This window comes from Bactrocera oleae, chromosome 4 (assembly GCF_042242935.1).
Source record: "Bactrocera oleae isolate idBacOlea1 chromosome 4, idBacOlea1, whole genome shotgun sequence".
Classification (NCBI taxonomy): Eukaryota; Metazoa; Arthropoda; class Insecta; order Diptera; family Tephritidae; genus Bactrocera; species Bactrocera oleae.
This window is the reverse complement of record NC_091538.1, coordinates 43,093,892-43,110,785: the sequence shown is the minus strand read 5'-3', so window position 1 is coordinate 43,110,785 and position 16,894 is coordinate 43,093,892. Positions and strand designations below refer to the sequence as shown.

The following is a 16,894-nucleotide window of genomic DNA, read 5'->3' as shown; positions in this document are numbered from 1 at the left end:
TCACTAGTTCTCATTCAGATGGTCCCATATACAGTGATGTAAGTACACCTCTGTTTAATCCTCTGTGTCATATTTAAATTGTATTAGTAATTATTTATGGCGTCATAAATTTTTTTTCATCGCTTTGTGATCATAGCCATAAAATACAAAATACTGTTAAAATGTTTAATTTAACAAATGTTATTCGCTGCATGGTCAGACATAGCGAAATCCTTTCGTCGCGTTATTCTGATTATTTGTTGTATCTCGATTATATCAACAAAAATATTCTACACTACTACTACGGGAGCGCTTAAGATATTAAAGAATATAGATTTTACATACCGAAATACTTAAAGTTATTTTCATACAAATAAATTGTGAGATTTTTAGACATCTAGATACATGTCTACAACACCTTACAATCATTTCTTCGATACTTATTACCTATCGAACAAGCCCGATAAAAGTCACACAATTCCACATAGCTGACTAGTATAGGGTGCTTTTTTAGACAAGTGGTTTTCAAAAAAAGATAACGTATATAATTTAATGTTATGGAAAATAATATAGCTTTATTAAAAAGATAATAGTTAGAAATTATGTTATAAAAATGATTTCAGGCAATTGACCACCGCGAAATGCTCAAATATATATTCAGCTAATTTTGTACGAGTTTTTACTAAAAGCATTTTAAAAATAGAGTCGGTTTGGTAGAATCAGCACAACTTACATCTTAGATGATTAGATTGAAGATTCTAACCAGAGAAGGAAATAGTATAGAAAGAATAAAATTTTAGCCACAAGTAACCAACTGTATTGCTTTCCTATACACATATGAAAATATGCAACAGAAAGTGCGAACCACTACAAATGTCTATTGGGTATTCTCATAATACAGTGATTCAAGGAACTGATTCATATTCTTAAGCCTACAAAAATTTAAAGTTAATTGCAATTCGACTCTTGTAGTTGCTATTAGTCTGTAAGCCTGTTTTTTTTTAAGCTATTGCCTAGGAAAAATATTTTTCCTAATAAACAAAGGATTTTAGAGGTATATAACTTTTATTTGAAATAAATACCGAAAATGTAATAAAATGAGCAATTCCTTTGTATCAGTTCGTAAACTACTTATATATAAGTTTTAGTATCAGAAAAGAATTTCGGGCATACTTTTACATCCTGAACAGGGTATATTAAGTTTTCCACGAAGTGAGTAATACCCCGAAGGAAACATTGGAGACTCTTTAAAATGTATATATGTACGTATACTTGTATAAAGGATCAGCATGACGAGCTAAGTCAATTTAGTAATGTCTGTCTGTCTGTATAAGATAAGAAATTTGAGATATCGATCTAAAATTTTGCACATGTTCTTTTCTGTAAAAGAAGCTGCCCATTTGTCGGATATTGGACTAATATTGGATATAGTTGCCATATAAACTGATCGATTAAAATTAAGTTCTTGTATGGAAAACTTATTTATTTGACAAGATGTCTTCACGACATTTTTTTTTTTTCGTTTCTTGAGACAATGCCACAATGTCCGAATACTTTGTTCAGATCAGGCTACTATAGTAAATAGCTGTCATTCGAACTGACCGATTAAAATCCAGATTATAATCGTTTTTAGTATAAAAAAATACACCTGTGAAAGGATTTATGGTTTGGTGCAGCCAAAATTAATGTTATTTTTTTGTTTTAACTTGCCAATAATAAGACTTGTTTCGGTTTTCAACTGGTTAATGTCAGCTAGTTTATCAGCAAGGACAATTTACAAAACTAAAATCAACAAAAAAGGTAGTCACGGTGGTCAACTGATAACCCTTTTCATGTTATAAGTCGCTTATCGAATGTTCGTCTCAATAAAGTTTTCGTCTATTTGTATTTACTACATATTGTAGCTTTTTTCACTTTCCTCCTGGAAGTATTTTACTAAAATGCAATAAATATTTATTAATATGTAGGTAAACCCACCTTTGATGGGAGCGTTAACTTTATCTTCAGTTTTAAAATAGTATAGACTAATAATGCCTTCGCTATGCGAATAACACCAGACTGCAACTTGCTCTGAATGCATGAAAACCTGTAGTGTCTTATCAGAATAGTTTAGGTTTCCGACAAATGTCTAATCACTGAAAATGGTTCGACAGTAGTGTGTACTGTAAGTTTACCACACAGAACGGGAATTATAAAATTTATAAAATCCTCACTATATCTACAAGTATTAAAGACATGGTTTAATTAGACAGCTGGTTAGGAAAATAAATCTGAATAACAGTATGTACCTTTAACCTATTCATAGAAAACTTAAGTAATGATCAAAGTTTATCAACCTAAAAAGGACTTAATTACTTTGTCTTTAAAGTAAAAAAACTGCCAACAGCAAATATGTTTGTCGAAAATCGAATTGATCAATAGCACTGTGAAACAGCAGATTTGTTTTATGAAATTTCTTATCCGATTTTGTATGATTTTGCCACGCTAATTCCAAATCTGTAGTCAGTTTTTCTCTAGCAGCGTAAGTTTTTAAAATATGAACATATTACATTTTTAGCCCAAAATACAATACTAAAACTTTAGAATTAAACAATTTAATACCTTCAGGTGTTTTGAAAACTTTATACGAAATGTTGCGAAAGAATACAGCTGGAGGTGACATACATAAGGAGTAAAGTCGACTAGATTTTTAAAAATTTTGATATTAGTTAAATGGGGCTAAGCCTAGACTAGTTTTCCCATAATTTTATCTATTTTAAGCACAAAGATCCATTATTATTGAAGAAACCCGCTTTTTCAATTTCAATAAAATAACTTACATATTGACCCATATTTGCGGTAAAAAGTCAGCCGGAGACTCGAAATTTCATTTAATTTCACTTATTTTCACAGTATCGTAAGAGGGGTTGAAAATATCTGTTGTGTAGCTTTATTGGTTCGGAAGATATATACATTAAAATAATTAAGGGGCGGAGCCACGCCCACTTTTTCAAGATTTTAAAACCACAGGTGCCCCTTTCTTCATTAGATCCGTTGTGCGAAATTTGAGTTTCGCATCTTAATCTACGGCTTAGTTAGATAGAAAGATATGGACAGAGCTATGCACCGCGACCTATGGTCTATTGTGCCCTCCCCTAAGTCACAACGACTCATATAGCCCCAGCATATAGATGAACTCCAATATACAGCTAGGTACTAGTGAAGCGATGTGACCCCTGTTTGGAAACATGGATCCCAGGGCCTTAATTCGGCGTCTGCAGACTGCTGTGCAGTCCACTAGCAGGTGTTCTGGGGTTTCCGGCTCCATGTGAGCGAACCGGCAGTTTGCAAAAGACACTAAGCCCATGCTGAATAGATGCTTATTGAACCTACAATGGCCGGTGTAGAACGCGACAAGCAGCCGGAATTTGTTCCTTGGGAGATTAATTACGGTTTTAAGCCGTCTGAAATCGTAACCCCCCATTAGCAACATAGCATTTCCTCTTTACGCTCACAGCTCTTTAATGGTATGTGGACCAACTGCTACGCATGGTTCTGGTCCTACCATATTTGTGGAGGCTGCAGAGCGGGCCAATTAGTCAGCCAGTTCATTCCCGGCTATACCCCTGTGATCAGGCTCCCAAATGAGGTGCACTTTGTTGTGGTTTGATAGCGATCTGACCTCATAAGGGGAGATCGGTTTTGGTGCCGCCTGACTATCGCTGAGTATGGCAATACTTTTATTGCGATAGGTGATTTATCTCTACACACCGACTTATAGCATATACTTCCGCCTGGAAAATACTAGGAAAACTTCCAATGGGAATGGAGAGCTTGGTGCATGGTCCTGCGACCCCTGCACCAATCCCCTCCGCCGTTTTGGAGCCGTCGGTGTACCACTCGATAGTACTATCTCTTAGCAGTAGGTCCAGCGTGGATTCTTTCCATTTCGCCTTACTCCCAAGGGTAACTTTAAACTTCCAAGTTAAGCTTACTACTTTGGTAATGCTATCCCTTATGAGAAGGGCTAGTGGCATTTCGTCACTTAGGACCTTCATCTGATGGGACGAAATTATCTTCCTTTTGCCAAACCCTTCTGCTGTCATTTAAAGCAGAGTTTGTTTGGACGTCTGTTCGATCACTATATGCAACGGTATGAGTTCCAACATTACTTCCAGTGCTACAGTCGGACACGTAGGCATCGCGTCCGACGCGCAGATGCAGGCAAGTCGTTGCAGCTTCGATAGTTGAAGTCCGACCGAAGTCTGCAATGCTTTGGAAACCCAAACCACCGCTCCATATGTTATGATCGGTCGCACAATCATGGTATACAACCATCTGACAATCCTCGGGTTGCAGCCCCATGATTTCCCAGCAAGTCGATTGCACACCATGAGCGCTTTCGTAGCTTTTCGAATCTCTGAGGTTAGCTGATACAGAGCAGTATTAGTTGATCTGCCATGTAGCGGTGCAGCCTTCAGCATCTGCGATCGTATTTCGTGATCAAGGATCTTTTCCGTACTCTTAAGTAGGAAGGAACTTAGACCGATTGGCCTGAAAGATTTTGCCAATGAGTAGTCTTTCCTTCCTACCTTGGGTATGAAGATCACCTTTGCAGTGCGCCAAGGTTTTGGGATATATGCAAGCACTAGGCTATCCCTCATCAGAACAAGGTGGGGCAGTAGGACCGACTCCACCTGTTGCAGAAATGCTGGAAGGATGCCATCCCCACCCGGGACTGATATTTTTCGAAGGAGGCCACAGCCCACTTGATGGAGTCTGCAGTGAAGAGATGTTTTGCGATTGTGCTGCTCCATTCCGTGTGATTGGCGTTGGCGTTGCCGTCGCATCTTAGGACGAGTGACAGGTTATTCCTCCTGCAGTATTCCACCAGGTTATAGACGGCTGCTGGGGGTGCTGTCAATGTCTCCCCCGAAAAGTGGGCCGCGGCCAGGATGAAGCCCGCTCCGCTTTATTTTCCAAAGTTAATATTTTTGTTTTAAATTTTTCATAGAATATTTTTTTCAAAAGCTAACTTGGATTTTTTTTTCGCAATACAGATATTTTAAACCTCTTCACGAACCAAAAACATTTTCGATTCAATTACTCTTTGCAGAGCAAAATTAGTTTCAGTGTTAATAGGTATATCAGTCGTAATCACACAAATTTTGTGTTAGTAATATTTTTTTGAATTTTGTTATAGTAGTAAATATCTCGAATCTTCCATTACAAGTAAGCTCTACGACGATATCGCTTCAAAATCCTTCAAATCAGACTGGCATCAGACATTTAACAGATTCCGAAGGATATTTAAACTTAAAGTAAAGAAATTTCTTTCTGACGATTTTCAGTACAAAGATGGAGTAAAGTCGTTCGTGTTTAGAGTATGCTCTTTTTGATATCATTAACAGAGAATGTTTATTTATTTGTTACATACTTTTAGGCTTGTACTGAATTTAAATTTTTCAAAACAGGGTAAGACAGAATATAATCAAGAAATAATCCTGAGCTTCGACTTCAAAGTAATATTTTGTGATTACGAGTTTTTTGAGAAAATCTACGAAGTTACGCGTTCTTTGAAGCCGGTATTTTACACACTAACCAATCATATTGAGAATGTAGCAAAAATTTAAGATCTATTGATGCTGAATTTTCTGATTTTGATTGTCAATTCATAATTATTTTTTGTAACCAGTGAGAATGTGATATCCACCAACAGCAATTTAGACTTGTTTACCGTTTTATTATACATCATTATCAAATGCACCTCCAGCTGACAGCGCGTTATCACGTACCGTCCCCACATCTCGACATATTTGGTTGAATTAGTGCAGAAATACAAAATTAGAAACGTCGGAGCGGCACCTCGTCACATCGCGCGCTGGTGGCTTGCCCCACAACCACCGCTGAGAATTTGAGCGCAATTCGTTCACTTTCCATTAGCGGAGGCAACGTTACTCTGCCTGTAATTCAACGCCTACAAGGCATACTCAAGAACAGTTTGATAGCCTTTGGATGTGGTTGGCGTATACGATAAGCGCAAAATATGAGGGTTTGCGAGAGTTATGCTCAATATTAAATAGGTAAAAGAAAATTGCTTCACTTAGTTATCCTAGTTTTACAATAATATAACAATACCGCTACCATAGTCTCATACCATGTAGCCCCCAAATGTTTGAAACGTTGCCGTTTTAATTCCCGATAAGTGCACAAGAGATAGTACATTGTTCCCTGATGCCTTTCTCTTGACCTTTCCCGCAGTGATCTCGACCTGTCAGCCCCATTTTTGAGGCGTGGGCCGCCACCAGACTATGACTAGTGCGTATTTCAATCATGTTTCTACAATATTTTCTATCAAAAAGGTACAGGAACTATATGTATGTGTATCTACCGCTTTGCACATAAGTTTTGCAGTTTTACATCGCGGTAGATAATTCAGTCGTGTTTTGGCTTTCCTTGCTAGGCTCCTGTCCAAATCGTCGTTAAGACAACATACGGGTTTGCTAATGTCGGTCACGATTTCGGATGACAACCGCACACCACTCTTGGTAATCGCGTTCACTATCTAATTGCCATCGATGCCTTTGTGACCTGGCAGCCATAGAAGTGAAGTCGCTTGTTACTGGCGACACTCTACACTGCACCCCTGCTTTCCAAAATCTTTCAGGCCGATATGCGTTACGAGTTAGCTCCGCGGTATACTCAATAGTAAAAAACCCCTGCTTGAAATATACATACTGTAGTTATCTGGCAACTTAAAAGGCTATCTTATGCTCCTTCTGGACAGTATATTCCCGCACCAACTCCGTCCTCCAGTTTCAATTCATCCGTGTAGATGTTGCGCGCAGGTACCATGCCTTTACGCCAACCACCTCTCTCTACATTCACTTTGGATCTTCTTTCCCAATTGAAAAGTGGAATCATGTAGTCTTTGCCTACCATTTTTCACTGCGATATGCCCGTAGTTTCTATATGTTAATTCTCCTGTCGCCAGTCGTAGTCCCGCCAATTTTTTGTACTTTGTTTAGTACTAATTCAAGAGCCATCGTTGGGGGGGAACAATATAATAGCGATCACACTCGTTAGCAAGTACAATAGTTAGATTAGAAAATACGTTAAACACAATTACCACCTTTTTAAAGGTCCGTCTATAGCTTTAAAAAAGCCTTTAAACTACGTTTTGTAAATCCTCTTAAGATATCTAGATTTTTTCGACCCCAAAATTAATTAAATTTAATAATTATAGCATTTTGTGTTCTCTTTTTATGTTTTCCCCTATCGAAATGGGGATTCGTAACAATAAAATAAATTAATATCTTCATTTACATTTCAAATCTGTCATCGTCTATCTTCTTGCTTTGTTTCTGATAACAAATTTCTTGACACCCAAAACCGATACAATTTCTGTTTCGAACATCAAACCATGAATGAATTCATGACACCTACTACATTTTTTTATCGGTTTCAACTCTGATTCCGACAACTATAAGATTTTACAACACTCCTGATTTTAAAACAATTTTATAAATATATAACTTATACATTGAGTATATATGTATTATATGAGAGTTGGGGTATATTACATCCAATATTAGCCCCAGTTCTAGCCCGATTTTGATAATTTTGAGACTTGAAATAGTATAATTCGAAGGCACTATTTGTACAAAGTTGTATATGAATAGATTCATTGGTACTCGATTTGTATACTGGCATGGGAAAGAATCATATGGAATTTAAAATTTTGCTATTAATTAGTAGGAATTAGTCCAATTTGGCCTATTTTCACACTGTAGAAACACACATAGAAATGCCATAATAATGTTAAGTACCGAATTTGATTGAGATTGGTCGAGTAGGTCCGGAGATATGTGATTTCACCTAAATATGGGCGGTGCCACGCCCATCGGCTATTTTAACACCGGCTCCTATAAAGCACTCTCGTACCATCTCGGATGCAAATGGTTATTGATTTATCGCATTTATAGCAGTTTTTAACAAAACCGTTATGTGGAAAGTGGGCGAGGTTATAATCCGATTGTCGGAAAAGGTGCTAAAAAATTCGTAATCGAAGTTGATTATTATTTTATTTATAATAAAGTAATCGGTTTGTGAGATTTTGGTATCTTATTTCAGTTCGAACTACTAAACATCGCTCCAGAAAAATTGCTAAATATAAGCTATTCGGCATTATTGTAGTGAAAGTTCAAAAACATCGAAATTTGCTTTTCTAATTCAGCTTTTATTCAAAGTTTTTGTTACATCATTACAATCCCACTGTGCCGGCGTTTGCTTCTTACTCGGCATTCGAACAATTTCCGCATTCTTTCATTACGCAACAATAAATAAATTTTTATGTGTAATGCATGTGTGTAGGTATTTATGTGTGCGAGTGCGTATAAAGATTATCATTTGTACATACAAAGTGAAAATTTAATTAATTCCTTACTGCCAAGCGTGAATGAACAAGAAAGCAATGCATTTATATTTGCGGATACATTCACGCACACGTGTAGCTGGCAGCAAATATCCACTTATAAAATCATATTTTAATCATTTAGTTTGACTGATTTTCAGCTTTTTTAATGCTGTTGGCTTAAGAGATGCTAGCGAAATCCAGCGTCAGCAGCTGCATCAGCTACTTTCTGAGTGGCGGAGGCGCTTCACATGCAAAGCAACTACAGCCATAAACACATATACCTGCGTAAGTGTTATATACGTATGTATGTATGTGGCAAGACATAACGAATGTGCTTGAGCGTTAGCCATTTGCAGCGGACAGGACTTGAAAGAATTCAGGAAGCGAATAGTGCAAACTCTAGAGATTTTCCCAATGCAGTACTCATAAAGTAGCTACGGACTAGTTGCACCTAAAACGAGTTCTGACCGCTTTCATGCGAGATTTATTTCTTAAAACTGCAACAACAACACTCTTATAGCCTTTACTACACATTACTGGCAAAACCCAGTTCAAGAGCAGTCTTTTAATTAGTTTAATCAAAAAAGGTAAGCGAAGACACATTTAAGACCTTTATTCAAATAAATAATACCGACTGCGAAATATACAAGGGCGAGCCTCAACGTCCGATGTTGCCTTTATTAAGAGATGAATTGACTATTCTGAAGTAAACGCCTACTGTCAAAACTTCAATCGATGCGGCTCGTAGTCTTATTTTTAGAGGGCGACTATCAAAAATTGTTTTAACGAGTTTTAACTTGGTCTACCATCGGTATTTAATGAGCCATGCTCGGGTGCCTCGAAAACATCTAGCACCGAGGATAATATAACAAAAGGCCACGATCTCGTGTTGACGTACGCGAGTTTGCTGAGACAATTGGTATCTCAAAAGATCACGTGGGTCATATCCTGTATGAAATATTGGAAATAAGGAAGCTGTCGCCCCGTTAGCTCACTTTGGGCATACCGCAACGCAACCGAGAGACTACACAGCGTCTTTTCGTGATCCTTAACGAAATATGAATCCGCTGATACTCCAAATAAATAACAGTCCAAATAGTGGATTTCTCCCATTAACCTACTCCGATGAAGACGAAGACTGATAGCACCTCTTTTCTGAGAATCAACATCGACTACGGGAAGAAGTGCAAAACAGGTTTGTACAAATATTGGTCCCATTCGACGAAGAATTGCGGAAAAACGGCAACATTTGATTAGGAAAAAAGTTATTTCCCTTCATGAGAATGCCCCAACTCACACATCCACCATCGCCAGGATCAAATCGGTTTAATTGGGCTGACGCTAATGAAACGTTAGAGTATAACCTCTGAAAGTGCCCAGACTTAAACCGATTCGTGCTGATCCTCGCAGCGAATTATAATCTGCGCATTATGCAGGACTGATTTGACGTTATGAATATGAATTTTATACACAGACACAATTTCTCGCGGAGCTTTCTAAAGACTCATTAACCCAATACTCTTAAAGTCCACATAAATTAATACAATACGAAAATACGAAACCTTAGTTCTGTATCAAAAACTAAACTTTTTTCTTTAGACTTGATTAGAAGAAGTTTTCGTGTACCAGTACTAAGGTCGATAATGTTCACAAAGCTAATTTTGTTATTGACAAAAATTAGAATACTTTAGGTGAAGCGATTATATAGGACTCATCCCAAAGGAACTACTCGGTTGTTAATGGCTTCTCACTATTATATGAGTTTCGCTAAGGATAACGTAAAAACAACGACAGAGACTCAATTTAGAGTCAACATAATTCTTCAGCTAGGGATTTAATCGCGAGCAGCCTGCGTGACGTATACATTTGCTGCATTTGCGCTTCGTTGAGGATATGCACATTTGCTCATCTGTTCATCATGTTAATCTGCAGATGAATATTGTAATTCCACGCGTTTTACATGACCGAGAAAAGTCAGTTAACGGTATGCACAACGCCTGCAACGAGGTGAACAAACAGACAGACAAACGAATAGACAGATGAAATGAATTTCAAAAATTAAAACATCGCGTGTGTGAGCGCAGATTTAAATAAGTATTTATTCTCAAACATACGAGGCTTGTTTGAAAGTGTTGAATTTTTATTGTACTGCAATATTTTTTCTAGAAAATACTCCGAGCAAAGGAAGATCATCATTCCTTCCAGCTGCGGAGTTCAAAAGAATTTTAATTAGTTCTTTCAATTAGTAGCTTTCGTTCAACCGTTTTTTGGCTTCTTCGAAAACATGAAATCAAATTGCGCTTTAAACTTTCAAGAATGAGACATTTTTGACGAAATTCGTTTTTATTATTTATTACAAATTGCTTGAAAAGTTGATGGGTCTCACCAAGAAATAGCACTACTAGCTCCAAATTTTTTTTCTCAAGTTGGTACATCTGTCGTGAAAACACATGCAAAGTTAGAAGTCCTTTTGTCAATTAATTCTTTGTTTTCAAGCCACTTAAAGTTGACGTGACAAAGTATTTTTTTAATATGGAAAAAACTGAATATCGCGCTGTGATTCGATTCGTTGTTTTGAAAGGTTTAAAAGCAAAAGAAATTTGTAATCAATTCTTAGAAGTGTATATGGAGTCCTCATCTTCAAAACGCACCGTTTAATTTTGAGCTGGTGAATTTAAACGTGGTCGTACTAGGCTTGAAAATGATCTACGCGAAGAACAACCAAAAACCGCAACCACTCCAGAAATCATTGAGCAAGTTCATAATATTGTTGGTGAAGATCCAAGTTTGCCTAAACATGAAATTGAAAATACCATAGGCATCTTAGACGAACGAGTTCTTCAGATTTTGCATGGAGAATTACATATGAAAAATCTGTTTGGAAAGTTACTGCCGCACACTTTAACAAAAACTGGATTGAAAACAAATTTTTTAGCATAATTTGGAGCGTTTTAAGCACAATAAAACCGATTTCTCACATCGTTTTATAACTACTTGTATGGATGAGACTTGAGTCTACCACCATGATCCTAAATTGAAACAAGAACGTTTAAAGTGGAATGAAGCTGGTTGTTTAGCTCTAAAGCAGGTGAAGTCACAGCGATGAGCAAAGAAGGTTATGGCATCAGTTTTTTGGGATGCAAAAAGAATTTTGTTGATTGATTATCTGCAGAAAAGTGAAAACATCAACTATGAATATTATTATAGCCTTTTGGGTCAGCTGTATGAAAAAATTCGTGAGAAAAGACCTGGTTTGCTGCACAAAAAAATTATTTTTCATCCAGACAATGCACCTGCACACAAAGGTGTTTTAACAATAACAAAATTCAACGAATTAAAGTACGAATGGCGAAAGTATCCACGGTATTCACCAGATTTGGCTCCCAGCAACTACTACTTTTTCAGAAACCTGAAACAATTCTTCGTGGAAAGCTTTTTTCGTCGAACGAAGAAGCTATTACAGCCGTAGACGGGTATTTTGCAGAGCTTAATAAAAGTCATAAAATTATTTGAGGAACATTGGAATAAGTGTATTGAAGTTCAGGGAGATTATATTGAATAAAAAAATATATATCGTACCAAAAACAGTATTTTTTTTCATTTCGAGTGCAGAAACTTTTTAACCAAACTGTATATGTAGTTTCCATAGTAATAATCCATTTGCAATGGCGCTGAAATTTTTTCGGTGAACATTCTATTGAGATCTAAAGGCAGGAAAAAGTAGTTTGGGCCAGATCCGGAGAATATGCAATACGAAGTCCAATTAAGACAAATTTCTAATTTATTTTTCTTCAGCTGAAGACCTTCCGTTCATCATGTTTGGCTTCTACATAATTTAGCAAAGCACGTATGTAGGTTTGTTTCGCCTTGCGCAGAGCCTGGATAACAATTTATAAGTCACTTTAATATCAACAGCGCTTTTATATTTCATCAAAAACAGTATAGCATTTCTTAAATACCAAAACTTGCATCACTCAAAATGTATCAATTTATTTTTTAAAAGTTAAATCCAGCCTCCAATTTTTTTGATTAAATTTGGTGGCACCCTCTCATAAAAACGACAGGATTTTTCGGTCTGACTGTACTTTCCTTGTTTGTTCTTGCTTTGCTTTTGCAGACAAAAAAAATTGTGTCAAAATCAGTGGCTTCTTATTAAGATAGAACACCTTTCTTTGGGCTTCTTAAAATTTTAATAATCGCTCGCCATTATCGAACAAACCTCGTAAGTATAAATAATCCTCTTGCATACCATATGCGCATATCTACATATATATACTTATAAGTCTTTAAGTACACTATTTTAGTTAGTTTGTGGTATTTTAATGGCAAATTATGTCGATGTCAATGTCTTAACAAGTGTTCACGTAAAAGGTTAACGCCCCTTTTGTCGGAAGTGTTTCTTTCCGTGAAGTGCTTTCTTTCTCAACATCACCGCTTAGTTCATTCTTATACTAAACGATGCCTCAGATTTGGTTCACCATATGATGTCGTTACTATCTGTTTGGTGACCTATGCATTGATTTGGAATACGTTACACAAATAAATTATCTACTAATCAATTTTTTATAACAACTTCAGATGTTTTCGGTGGTTAATTTTCTCTCAAAGACAAAAGATTAAAAATGTATATAAAGACGGAAACTTGCGGTAACAGAATGATTTTGAGTGACTTTGCGGGAACCCTAGTACATAAATTCTGCACAATTTTCACCGGGTAAAGTTCAAAGTATGGCATTTTCGAAGGACCAAACATCAATTTGACTCAGTATTTTGAAACATATAATATTTGGCTGAAACTCAATGCTCAAAACTTCCAGCACTTCTAACACAAGGAAGACATGTAATCTAATCGACCTCTTTAACTACTCGACATTTCAACAATTTTGCGTACTTTGAACTCCCATTCAGAAGACCAAATCAGAATAGATACGACCACTTTACGGTGTAACACTAACTTTTTAGGATCGTATTATGAGAATCTAAATGAGAGTATAAAATCTCCACAGGCAATAGCAACGTAAATAACACTGTGTGGCAAAATTTACTTTTTTCTGGGTACTCGGCCAAAGGAAAAATAATAATTTCTCCTTACAACCCCAATCCTTGAGAACGTCTTGGGATCGACAAATTGCGGTCTTCAGCAATACTTGCCTGAACGGCAGCAATATTTTCATCACTTCGAGCGGTTCTTTGTTCTATTGGCACTTGAACATTATGTTAAGAAAATGTACCCTCGAAATTTTCAACAATTCGACTTTAGCGAGCACAGGTGGTCGATTATTACGACCATAAAATGGCAAAAGCACACGAAAAGTTGCAATCGGAGAACGATTATTTTTATAATAAAATTAAATAATTTGTAAACGTTGTTTTTGTGTATATCTTTCCACGATGAAATTGTAAACATTACTGCATATAATGAAAAAAAATTACAGATCATGAAATATTAAAAATGACCGAAACGACACTTAGAAATCATATAATCCCTACAGAAAAACATCCCTATACAAAGGCAATTATTTAGATTTAGAGGCTAACTTCGACGGAGAATTGTTTTTACTTTGGACTCAATCTCTCGAAGAAAATGTGTTTGGTCAATACCCAGCCGAGAGTTGTACTGTGTAATATAAAATAGAACTAGAGAACTCAGAATAATAAAAAAATAGTGTAGTGTAATAATAGAACTAGAGAACTCAGAATAATCAAAAAATAATATACAATTAACATATTCTTAATTCTACTTGAGCAGCATTATCAAAATTTTAAAACTTTCAGGGGCATCAGTTCTACATTCGATATTGAACAGACAAAATAATAATTTTTGGAATAATAATTATCATTCAGGAATATTTGCGTATACGATAGCTTCGTGCAAAGTGCATGAATTGGTCTTCGAAATAATTCCGCACCTACTGTATTCTTCATTTTGGTTACTAACGAGGTTTTCCTGTTTTCAATACCCAAGAGAATAGTAGCTGGAAAGATATTTAGTAACCATGAAGGGGTAACATTTGCGCCGAAACTGAATCCTATTTTGAAGATAAAAAAAGAAGAATTGATGACACTATATTGAAAAAAAAGAAAGAAATTTCGTCAAAAAAAAATTTTTCTTTAAAACGATACGAGTTTTTCTGTTAGCTTACCTAAATTAGAGTTTCTTTCTTTCAGATTAGTTTCGCAACTAGGAAATCAGCACAGGGAGCCAACTTTGGCAATTAAGTTGGCTGAACGATGATAATTTTTCGCATTTAAACAACGAACTGACGACATTTTTGCAAAATTGTTTTCGGTACGAGAATGGCGAAAACGCTTTATACCCAACACATAATATCAACCCAATATTGTAATAGGAGAACGAAACAATGGCTTTGTATTTTGGCAAAACAGGTTTACTTTACATTGATGACTTATGTATATGGAATAAGATGGCATCTGCAATTATTTTCCCAGAATGCCAGTAAAATTATTGACAACTGACAATCTAGATCTTCAGCTTTGATCCTTTCCGAAATTTTTGGTGGAATTGCTAATTATTGCTTATCGAAGTGCACACCAGAAATTCTCAAATCATTGGCAAATTAAGATAATGCTTACTACTACAAATGAATAAATTTGGAAACTTTGGATAAATTTGAAATACTGAATAAAGTCTACTAAAGTTTACAATGAGTTCCACTATTTTAACTTTTATTTTATTAGAAGAAAAAAGCAACGAAAAAATTCAAAGGAAGACATTAAAAGATCACAGTAATCCACTTGATACTTTTATATATACTGGGCAGAAAAAGTCTGCGTACAAGGTACCAACAAAAATAAATTGTTAGAAAAAATAACTTCATATACTTTCTTCGCGTCGTGTTCATCTGTGGTTATATTCATTTCAAAGGTACTGTCATTTCGCGTCGTTTTCAGTAGATGTCATTTGTTTTAGCGTGAACAACAATTTGTTTCATTCATTTGAAATTATCGAAATTTGTACCAGATAAAGTGTTTTTGCAGGGAGTTCTTCTTCATTACTTTAACATGAAGAAAAGTGCTACCGAAAGCCATCATATTTTACTGGACGTTTATGGTGGCCATTCTTTAGCCGAACGAACGTGCCAAAAGTGGTTTGCAAGGTTTAAAAGTGGCAATTTCGATTTAGACGACCCGGACAGCCAAAAAAATTTCAAAACGAAGAATTGGAGACATTGCTCGACGCAGATGCATGCCAGACGCAAGAAAAACTTACAAAAGTATTAGGAGTTGATCAAGCAACCGTTTCCAGACGATTAAAATCATTAGGATTCATCCAGAAGCTTGGAAATTGGGTGCCTTATGAATTAAAGCCAAGAGACGTTGAACGTCGATTCTTCATGTCGGAAATGTTGCTTCAACGCCACCAAAACAGGTCATTTTTGCATCGGATTGTCACTGGCGATGAAAAATGGATTCATTATGATAACCCAAAGCGCAAGAGATTGTATGTGAAGCCCGGCCAACCATCGACATCCACGGCAAAGCCGCGCCCAGATTATGCTATGTATTTGGTGCGACCACAAGGGTGTGCTCTATTATGAGCTATTGAAATCGGGTCAGACGATCAATGGGGACCTCTACCGAAAACTACTGGGAAGTTCTACCTCACCCGCCTTATAGCCCAGGCATAGCACCTTCCGATTACCACTTGTTCAGATCAATGCAGAATGCCCTCACCGGAGTACGCTTCACTTCAGAACAGGGTATCAGAAATTGGCTCGATTCTTTCTCTTTCCCATCCCAAAAGAACTTTTCCGGCTTGGAGGTCAAAAGCCGGAAAAGTTCTTTTGGGATGGGATCCACAAACTGCCAGAAAGATGGGCAAACATCGTAGCTTCCGATGGGCAATACTTCGAACATAAAAAGTCTGCGTACAAGGTACATACATAAGTCGAAAAAAGTTATTCTTCCTACGAATTCATCTTAAAGTTTAATAGGAAGTTGGATATCCCCAACGTTTTAAAACTTCGTTAAGGGCTTTGGCATGAAATAGACAAGCTCAAAGGTTTCTGTCGAAGGGATGGCAGCCCATTCCTCGTGCAGCACATCCTTGAGCATATCCTTTGAGGTAATTGTGCGTTGGCGGATTGAACGTTCCCCTGAATCTCATAGGCGTTATTAGGATTAAAATCTGGTGATTCTGGTGGTATTTGAACCTGCTTGGGAACGTTGTGGAGTAGCTAAAGCTTAACTATGTCTGCTGTATGCTTCGGATCGTTATCCTGTAAAAAGTAGGAGTCACTTCCAACACCAAATTCTACCGCATGACTAGTGATATGAATGAGTTCTTGTATGCGACTTGACCATAAAACCTCTTTTTTTTAATTTTGCGAGTGGTGTCAGTGTAGAGGGATTTCTTAAAAATGATTTGATCGATTTTAAATGCAGTAAATTTAAGGTTTTGCTTCACATATTGCTAAACGTTACGAGTTTAACGCTGTGCTAGTATTTTTGACCGCCCTGGACGCGCCGAGATGCAAAAAACGCCGGTATGTTTGTAAT

General features: G+C 36.6%; 1 long non-coding RNA gene across 1 annotated transcript; it reads left to right on the top strand.

Annotated features, from left to right (window-relative positions):
* Positions 1-7,243: 7,243 nt before the first annotated feature.
* Positions 7,244-15,043, top strand: LOC138857006 (uncharacterized). The gene is made up of 2 exons (XR_011395989.1): positions 7,244-9,569; positions 14,543-15,043. It is a non-coding gene; the product is annotated as an uncharacterized lncRNA (long non-coding RNA).
* The last annotated feature ends 1,851 nt before the right edge of the window (positions 15,044-16,894 follow it).